This window comes from Perognathus longimembris, chromosome 7 (genome assembly GCF_023159225.1).
Source record: "Perognathus longimembris pacificus isolate PPM17 chromosome 7, ASM2315922v1, whole genome shotgun sequence".
In the NCBI taxonomy this organism is placed as follows: Eukaryota; Metazoa; Chordata; class Mammalia; order Rodentia; family Heteromyidae; genus Perognathus; species Perognathus longimembris.
Genome location: NC_063167.1, coordinates 42,876,606 through 42,886,098, shown reverse-complemented (window position 1 = coordinate 42,886,098; position 9,493 = coordinate 42,876,606). Strand labels below are relative to the sequence as shown.

The window sequence follows — 9,493 nt, the reverse complement described above, 5'->3', positions numbered from 1 at the left end:
GAGAAAGAGGGAAACTCAGAGAGACAGACACACACAAAGAGAGTGAGCATCTGACCATTTTAACTTCTTTCCCTGGCTGGCAAAAAAAAAAAAAAAAAATCCACTAGGGCTGAGTAGTAGCATTTCTTCACTTGACTAAGAGTCTGGAACTTCTCTCCAGCTTACCACCCTCCCCCTCACTCTGTTGTCCTGTCACTGAGGCCAAGCCACTATTCCTACTTAATACTGTTCTGTAGCTACTGCTTTTAGTGGAACCCTGGAGGCAGTGAAATCGTTCTAATAACCGTGTTTGAGTCCAAGTTCCTAAAATGTTCCTTGCATGAGAATTTTCTCTCCCATCTGGGTCACCAAGTGACAAATGAAACCCATTTGGAGACCTGCATGGTGGGTTAGAGCTGGGGTGTGGGTCCCCCAGGCTGCCCTGCATTTACTCCCCCATGTCTGTCTGTCCTCACCGGTAACTGGACAGTGGAAATCACTCCTTTCTCCTAGGGTCTTTGTGCAGGAGGTCACCCTTCACAAGCTGGTCATTCAAGGTTGGTGCTAGACGTGTGCAGATACTTCGTGCAGCTGGGCGTAGGAAGATTTAGGATTCCGGGCGGAGCTGCCCTAGGGGTGGCAACGTGGTCTCCGTGTCCTCCCCAGCCCCCACGTTGGCCGGGACCTCTCGCGTGTTCACGCGCAGTTCCCAGACCTGGGTTCGAATCGTGACTTGCGCAAGTGCCTGCGAGGGTGGAAATGTCGAGGTGAAGGGAAAGGCGCCGGGAAAGTGTTCTGGACCCCTCTGGAGCGCTAGACCCAGGTTAGCAGGCTTCTGGTTTCTCCCCAAGTTTTTTCTTTTTTCTTTTCTCCCCCCCTCCTGAACTCCATGCAAAGGCTAAGACCCTCCCCTGCCCCTCCCCTCGGGGTTCGCTAGGCGGCCCCTTCCTACCTCCCCCTCCACCCCCCACAAAAGCCCGCGCCGCGCCTGGCCCGATCTTTATTTCCCTTTCGGAAGGCGGGGACTCGGGGCGCGCGTCGCAGCCCCGCATCCGGCGGTGGGTGCGCCCGCAGAGTGTGCGCCCCGAGTCCAGGCCGAGCCCGCGGGCCAGAGGGCGCCTGGAGGGTGTGCGCGCCGCGGACGGCGAGGGTGCGCCAGCGCGGGGAGCGCGCCCGGGACGCGGCCCGACCGTGCGCCCGGAGGCTGCGTGCGCCCCGGAGCCCGGGTGGGCACCTCCCGCCAGACTCCCGCGGCTCGCCGAGGTAAGGGGCTCCGCAACCCCGTCCCGGGAGGTGCGTTCGTGGGGAGGGCCCCCAGAACCCTGTCCTGCGGATGCGGGGGTGGGGGGCTTGGCCCTGGCGCCGGCCACTCGGATCGCGCCTCGCCGCGACCCCGCAGCGGCTGCGACAGCCGGGGCTGAGCGCGGGCGCCCCCGCCTGCAGCCTGGGGTCCCACCGCGCGCGAGGGAGGGTGCGGGGCACTGCGTCGTCCTTGCGGCTCATGTGGTGCAGACCCTGCCCACCGTTTCCCACCGTGACCCCTCGATCCCGGATACAGCTTGCAGAACTGTGGAGCGCCCCCGCCACGGGCTCCCGGGACTACCCCGAGATCGCCCGGGCTCCCTCCTTTCCTAAAAGCCGACCCTAGTTCCTCGTCCCGCACCTCCCGGCCCCGGGCTGAAGTTTGTGGGTGCTCCCGTGAGGCAGCGACCTTGGGTGCCAGGGATGGGCGACTCAGGGTTGGGTGTGCTCTGCGCCCGCCCAGGGCGCTGTGCCAAGCCCGCGTGCCACTTGGCAAGCTCCCTTCCCGCGCCCACTTCCCTTCAGGTCCCATGTCTGACCCCAGGTGCTTGGCTCCTGCAGTTTGGGCCAAGGTACCTCAGTGGGAATTGGAAAGTGGATCCGTTGGATCGGAACCAGAAATCTAGCCGAGCAGCAAAACCCAACAACCTTACTTCCCAGGCGCGCTGGTAGGGAGAGAAGGCTTTTTCCAAGAGAAAAGATGGGAGTTTTCCCCTTTCTCAGGGTGTTCGCTGAGACCTGGGCCAAGTTCCAGGTACCAAGCAGGATTGGGGGAGGGGCCGGTGCAGCCAGTGAAGAGGTTAATCCCTAAGGGAAAAACACCTGGAATTGAGTGGGAGTCCCTAGGACCTACCGGAATAAATCAAATCCAAAGGCAGAGCTCCACTTGGAACAGAAGTAGTCTGCTCTGACATAGCCTTTCCAAGTCCCGCCCAACTGCCTCAGTGACCAGGGACAGTGTCTGGACTTTCCGTTAGGTCATCTGGCCAACCAAAGTTCTGTGCCAGGCACAGGGTAAGAGAGAAAGATACACAAGTAGGCAGAAGTGGCACTCTCCGGCCTCGGAGGGCTTCCAGTCCTGTGACCAAGATTACTCAATCGAGTAAGGATAAAAAAATTCTTCAGGGCTCAGCCCTGAAGAATAGAAACCATTCGGTGCCTCTCAGTCTGAAGATGGAAAGCAGTTAAACTAGTCATAGAGGGTGGAAAGATTTGTAGAGTGAAAGAAGTAGCAGCATGTGAGAGGACTCTGGGGCCAGCAGCAGAGTCCAGTGGGGGAAATGGAAAACTTGTCAAATGAGAACCAGAGGTCCAAGTAGGAATGTCCCTTGATCCTGCATTCTAGTGTCAGAGCCAACCGGAATCTTCTTTCCTCAGCCAAAATATTGATTGAGTGGCTAGAGGCCCCTTAGCCAGGGGGAAGTGCAGGGAGAGAGAGGGAGAGGCTAGCAGTAACTTGCTGGACTCATTCTGCCCCGTGCATTGATTACCTGCCCCTTGGTGTCAGAGGGGCCAGTCTTTCCTCAGTTGCCCCTGTTGTCCCATTCCACTCACAGCCTGCCAGAGCTGCTATTCAGTATTCAAGGAGAGAGATTTGTGCTTGAAAGAATGGTTAATTGCAGACTTGTACAGCTAGAAATAACTCATTGCCAGCAAGGTGGGATTCCTCAGGAATCCTGACATTGAGAGGCCCAACTTGGGCCTGTCTACCTTTCCATCTATTTCTGGCTTCAGTCATCCTTTATGAGTGTCAGCTACATTGAGTACCCCACAGCGCAACTCTCTTATATTTGTGTCTAAATTGCAGTGGGCAAGGGGCACACAGCAACATCTTGACAAGTGCTGTTGGATGAAAACCACCTGGAGCAGTGTTTCTTAATTTTTTAATGGGAAGGGGACTGCAAGCATCTTAATGATTCTGACTGAAAATTCTCAAGTGCATATAACTGATAACTGTGTTGCATTCGATGTCACATGGCTTACAGCCCCTCTTCCATGGACCTCCATTTCCAGAACTTTGAATTGTAGTTTTCTAAGAAACAGGGTCAGTAGGGTACAGTGGTTGCCCAAACACCCACAGATAGTGAAAAACAGGGATCCTAAGCTTCTCAGTCTCTGTCCAAAGCTCCTTCCATTTCTCTCTGTCTGTCTCTGTCTTTGTCTCTCTGTGTCTGTCTCTATCTCTGTCTCTCTCTGTCTCTCTCCCTCCCCTTCTCTGAGCTAAGCGACATCTCTTCATCCCTGGCACTTAGTGAAGGCCGCTGTTTCTGGCTGATGGATATCCTGGTTTTGCTTCAGTTCAGTAGCAGCCTAAGGTGTGATGGGAGAAAAATCTCATTATGGGCAAAGTTGACAATTAGGAAGACAGATGGGCCATCTCCCTGGTCTATTTGCCTCCTCTGGCCTGCTTTGTTATTACATCTGTTTTAGCTGGCGGAGGGTCACATGTGCTTCACAATTGTCTTTTGAGCCTTGGATTGGACCTGGTGGGCCAGGGAGAAAGCAGCTCTGAACAGACCATTGGGATCGGAGGCCCAGTCACTGACCTTGTCAGAGCCTTCTTCCCGGCACAGCAGACTAAGGAGAGGATGGGGCTCTTGCTTGCTGTCACTGGACCTGCTTGCCCCTGCCTTTTGCGACTAGAAACCAGCTTCCAGCTTCACCATTTGCATTTATAGGTTAGGATTTTCCTTCTTTTGGTAATTCATTCATCTGAACTGAATGTGCTACTGCAGTTTCCAAGGGTTTCCCCGGAGGCTGTAAGAGCCTGTCTATACCTGTCATGCCCTGCAGGGGGCAGGGAAGAGGTCACTTTACTCCTAATCCAGTCCATACCTAGGGAGGAGTGGGGGTGGGGTGGGGGGCGTAGGTGTTTAGGACTGAATTCAAGAATAGGTTCCCTTTTACAGTCCTGTTCTTAGGGCTGGGGAGCGTAGATCAGTAGTAGGACTTCTGCTATTATTACTGTTAGCCTATGCCAGGCCACGGATTCAACCCCTAGCACTGCCAAAACAAACAACAAAACCCAAACTCCAAACCATAAAACTGGGTTTGACCAAGCTGTCTCCATCTCTGATAGTGAACCATTTTGTGCTTTCCCTGTAGTAGAATAAGTGGGAAGAAGGCAGGGAGTTGGGGATGGGAGCCTAGGTCTGTTGCTAGTAGTCCATTATGTGCTTTGCAGTTGGAACCCACCCTCTTTGTGCCTTAGAAAGTGAATCTCCCAGATAGGGATTGGACTAAGAGCTCCTCATAGGCCCATCTGTAGACAACTTCTGGCCTCCACAGACAGTATTTCAAGTAGATGAAAGGAAAGAAGAGAGGCCCCCTTGCTAAACATAGGCCTGTTGCACTTTCCAGGATAAAGTTAAGTACATCCCAAGATTTTGAGTTGATGGCTAATGTGGCAGTTAGAGATGGCTGGTGTCTAAAGAAGCTAGCTGTATGTTCCTATTCCTAGGAAAGGAGTCTACAGTGCTGCCCCCACCCTTTCACCCAGGCCCTGTCCACAAGAGCTTTCTGGGGACAGAGGCATTGTGGGATAAAACATAAATCGGAATTTCCAACTCCTTCCCCATCCCATTTTTTCCCCCAAAAGTAAGCAAAAGTTGTTGTGTATATGCACATACACTCCACTACCACTCTCTCTCTCTCTCTCTCTATATATATATATATATAGTGTGTGTGTGTGTGTGTGTGTGTGTGTGTGTGCTCATGTGAGTTTACTGTAGCTGTGGCTTTCCCTCTCTGTTAGAAGAATCCTTTGTGTCTGCTGAGCTTCCTTTGGTATGGCATGGTATGGTATTTCTAGTTTGGGGCTCTGACGTCAACAGATGGGGCCAGTGCACTATGGCATGGGGAGAATTTGCTCCATGCAAAGAAGAAAGAGCAGCCTCTGATGCTGATTTCTCTCCCACAGCCTGGTTTCTGCACAGAGGCCCAGCAATGCCTGTGCTGAGTGACATCGATTGATATTTAGGTTTCCTCCCAGGGCACCAGGCTGAGGGCTGAGCGTTTCCAAGTGCTGAGTTCATTGGCTGTTCCCTGGTCTCTACTTCCCTCCACTTGGGAAAATGTGGCTGTCCTATTCTTGGGAAAAGGTGTTGTTTTTTTTTTTTAAAAAAAAATAAACAAAAAAACCCCAACAAAGTAAAGTTGGGTGATGACTCAATATATAGTGTTTATTATATATTCATTAACTAGTTTTTTTATTGAATATGTGGAAGGAGGGTATTAGGAATGTTAGAATTTTTCTTTTCAGGTGGGCACTAGCTATAACCCTAGCTACTCAGGAGGCTGAGATCTGAGGATGGTGGTTCAAAGGCAGCCTGAGTAGAAAAGACCCCATGAGACTCTTTTTTTTTTTCTTGCCAGTCCTGGGGCTTGAACTCAGGGCCTGAGCACTGTCTCTGGCTTCTTTTTGCTTAAGGCTAGCACTCTGCCACTTGAGCCACAGTGCCACTTCTGGCCGTTTTCTATATATGTGGTGCTGAGGAATCGAACCCAGGGCTTCATGTATACTCTTGCCACTAGGCCATATTTCCAGCCCCCCCATGAGACTCTTATATCTAATTAAGCACTCAAAAACCAGAAGTGGCACTGTGTTCCAAAGTGGCAGAGCACTAGTCTTGAGCAAAAGAGTTCAGGGACAGCACCCAGGTCCTGAATTCAAGCCCCATGACCATTTATTTTCCTTTTGTTTGTGCTGGTAGTAGGGCATGAACTTAGGGCCTTGTGCTCTGGCTTGGGTTTTTTTTTACTCAAGGCTGGTACTCTACCACTTGAGCCACATCTCTACTGGCTTTTTGGTTGTTGTTTTGGTTTTTTTCCCATAGTTAAAGGGGCAAACAGCTTTACCACTCACCAACACTTTTGTGCCTGGGAACATTACTGGAGCTTACTGACCCTTTAGCTGAGGAAGAGAGAAACCATAAAACATAGTAATAACACCAAAGCAAGGTCTGGTGGGAGGCCAGGCATCCTTGAGGCTGAAGACGCTGTGGGGAGTCATCATGGCACACGCCACCCTTTGTCCTGCAGTCACACTGAACCTCTCCTTGGGTGAAGTTCAGAGAGCATTGGCTGCTGGAGTTTGCTTCTCAAGGCTTGGTCTTAGGATCAGGCCTCTTCCTGGACCACTCTGATGGGAGGGGTGGGCAAGGGAGGTCACATCTGCACAACTTGGCATTTGGGGTGGAGATTTTCACGGAGGAGATGAGGTAGCTTTTCCCAGTTTGGATGTTTAGTGAGTTGGAAAGGACCTAGCAGGGGATTTTTAACTTTAGGTGAACACTCCTAAGAGTCCCTTGCATAGAGTTCAGAGGAGTCTATGAACCTATGTGAGAAAGAAAAATTTTTACTTGGCATTTTATTTCTCCTATTATCAATGTAGGCAACAAACTTTCCAGAGTATTTGCCTGCCTGCCACACTGTCATGAACAGAAATCACAGGATATTGCCTTGGAGCTGTTACAGATATTTGGAAATACTATATTACTGGTGGCTTTGAAATTGTGGTAGTTATTACACTGGCTGCTAGAGCTAGATATTTAGTGTGTTAATAAAGAAGAACATATAATGCTATATTATGCACTTGTTTTTTAAATTTAATAACTATATTTCAAAGTTATTGGTTATCTTTGTAGCAAAGCTATGCATTTTATTTTATGCATTTTAGAATTTCCAGAGAAAGGATGTGTAGGCCTTACCAGGGATGGCACAAAAGACTCCTGACAGGAAGTCAATAAACTTGATTCCCGCTTTCTCCTGCTCTCTCACCCTAACCTTCTGAATGTCCATCTATTGTTCTAATTAGTAGAAGAGATTCTTGAGCAGTAGTAAATTCCACTTAATAATTGGCAAATTTACATGGATGAAAGTGAACTATACAACTTGTGGGTGAAGACAGGAGGGAGGGACTAGAAGAGAATCAGGGAACAGAAGACATTGTACAAAAAGAAAGTATTCATTACCTGATACATGTCATTGTAATCCCTCTGTGCATCATCTTTATTATAAACAAAAAGTAAATTAATTTAAAAAGTAATTGGAAAATTGCATAGGCACAGAATTTGTGGCTTAGGAAGACAGCTGTGACCACAACCTATCGTCTATTTACAAAGCACAGGGAGACATGTTAGGCAATTTCCATTGGCCCACAAGTCCATCAGGCTCATAATTGGCCAATTCCACACAAGCTGGCCCACGGAGAGAATCACCTAACAGTAAACTCCATTCCTGAGAAGGAGTTTGTATTGATGAGTCAATGAGTCATTGGATCAAATGCAAAGTCAAATCCTAGGAAGCAGAGGTCAAGCAGGGAGAGGTTGCTTTTAAGTGGCTTCTGAAATGGAGCGAAGGCAGAGGAGGGAGGAGGGAGTGGGGAGACTGGCCAGATGTTGATTTTGAGGAGGAGGCTGGAGGAGAGGAGTCTACTGAAGCCACATTAGAGAAGTGGTGGTGGCTGCTACTTTTTTTGTGTATGCTGGTCCTGGGGCTTGATCTCAAAGCCTGACATGGCCCCTGGATTTTTTGTGCTCAATGTTAGCACTCTACCACTTGTGTCACAGCTCCACTTCCAGATTTTTTGGTGTTTAATTGGAGATAAGAGTCTCATGGACTTTCCTGCCTGGGCTGGCTTCCAACTGCCATCCTCAGATCTCAGCCTCCTGAGTTGCTACGATTACAGGGGTGAGCTACCTGTGCCCAGTGAGCTACTATTTTTTGCTTTTGTTTTTGAGACAGAGTCTTGCTGTGGCCAGTTTGGCCTCAAACTCAAGATCCTCCTGCCTCAGTAGGAGTATGTACATACATACTCCTGTACATACTATGGTTGCACATACCACCATGTGTAACTTTCTGATACCTTTTATCGCATGCTTAATATGTGTCAGACATGCCAAGCCCTTAAATATAATAGACATTAATACTTACCTGTAACCTAATAAGGTATGTCTTATTAGGTCCTTTGTATTGATGAACAAAATGAGCCCCTAAGAGATGAAACATATGCTGTAGGTCACAGAAGTAAAAAATATGAAGCCAGGAGCTCAGCTCAGATCTGGCTAATTTTAGAACTGTTAAAAAGATCTTACCAAGCAACCACTGAAAAAAATGTGTTTGGAAAAATCTGGCTGCCATTTGTGTTTGGGTAGAAAAGTGCTTATTTGTGTCTTGTGTCTCCAGTTCATCTCTGCATTTCTCCCACCTTCTCCCTTCCCCACCCCCCCAAACCTGCACTGGTAGAGGAGGCATGTTCCACTGGAGTGAGGTAGGGAGCAATGGTGAATGAGCGCCATAGAGACAGAGAAGTCTGGGTTCTAATTCTATTTCTTTTTTTTTTTGTGTGTGTGTGCCAGTCCTGGGCCTTGGACTCAGGGCCTGAGCACTGTCCTTAGATTCTTTATGCTCAAGGCTAGCACTCTGCCACTTGAGCCACAGTGCCCCTTCTGGCCGTTTTCTATATATGTGGTGCTGGGGAATCGAACCCAGGGCTTCATGTATACGAGGCAAGCAGTCTTGCCACTAGGCCATATTCCTAGCCCCTTGGGTTCTAATTCTAACTTCACCACCTGACTGACTATGCCGAACCTCAGTCTTCATCACGTGTGTGAAATGGAGACAGCCATACCATGCCTCCATCCCGACTTTTCTTTTAGAGTGAATTTTTTAAATTGTTATTATAAAGGTGATGTACAGATGAGTTAGAGTCACATAGGTCAGGTAAAGGATACATTTTCCTTTTGGGGGGCTTGACCTCAGGGCCTGGACACTGTCCCTGCACTCTTTTGCTCAAGGCTAATGCTCTACCACATTTTTTTTTTTTTTTTTGGCCAGTCCTGGGGCTTGGACTCAGGGCCTGAGCACTGTCCCTGGCTTTTTTTTGCTCAAGGCTAGCGCTCTGCCACTTGAGCCACAGTGCCACTTCTGGCCATTTTCTGTATATGTGGTGCTGGGGAATTGAACCCAGGGCCTCATGTATAAGAGGCAAGCAGTCTTACCACTAGGTCATATCCCCAGCCCCTGCTCTACCACTTTTAGCGACAGCTCTACCTATGGTTTTTGAGTAGTTACTTGGAGATAAGAGTCTCACAGTGATTTTTCTACCTGGGCTGGTTTGAATCACAAGCCTCAGATCTCAGCCTCCTGTGTAACTAGGATTACAGGCGTAAGCTGCCAGCACCTGGCAAGAGTACATTTTCTTTTGGAAAAT

The 9,493-nt window shown here is 49.3% G+C and overlaps 1 protein-coding gene across 1 annotated transcript in view; it reads left to right on the top strand.

Annotated features, from left to right (window-relative positions):
- The first annotated feature begins 984 nt into the window (after positions 1-984).
- Kank4 (KN motif and ankyrin repeat domains 4) overlaps positions 985-9,493 on the top strand; it is a 65,237-nt gene continuing 56,728 nt past the window's right edge. Inside the window, exon 1 of the mRNA XM_048351450.1 lies at positions 985-1,242. The gene's annotated coding sequence lies outside the window, so the exon portion shown is untranslated. The remainder of the gene's footprint in view (positions 1,243-9,493) is intronic.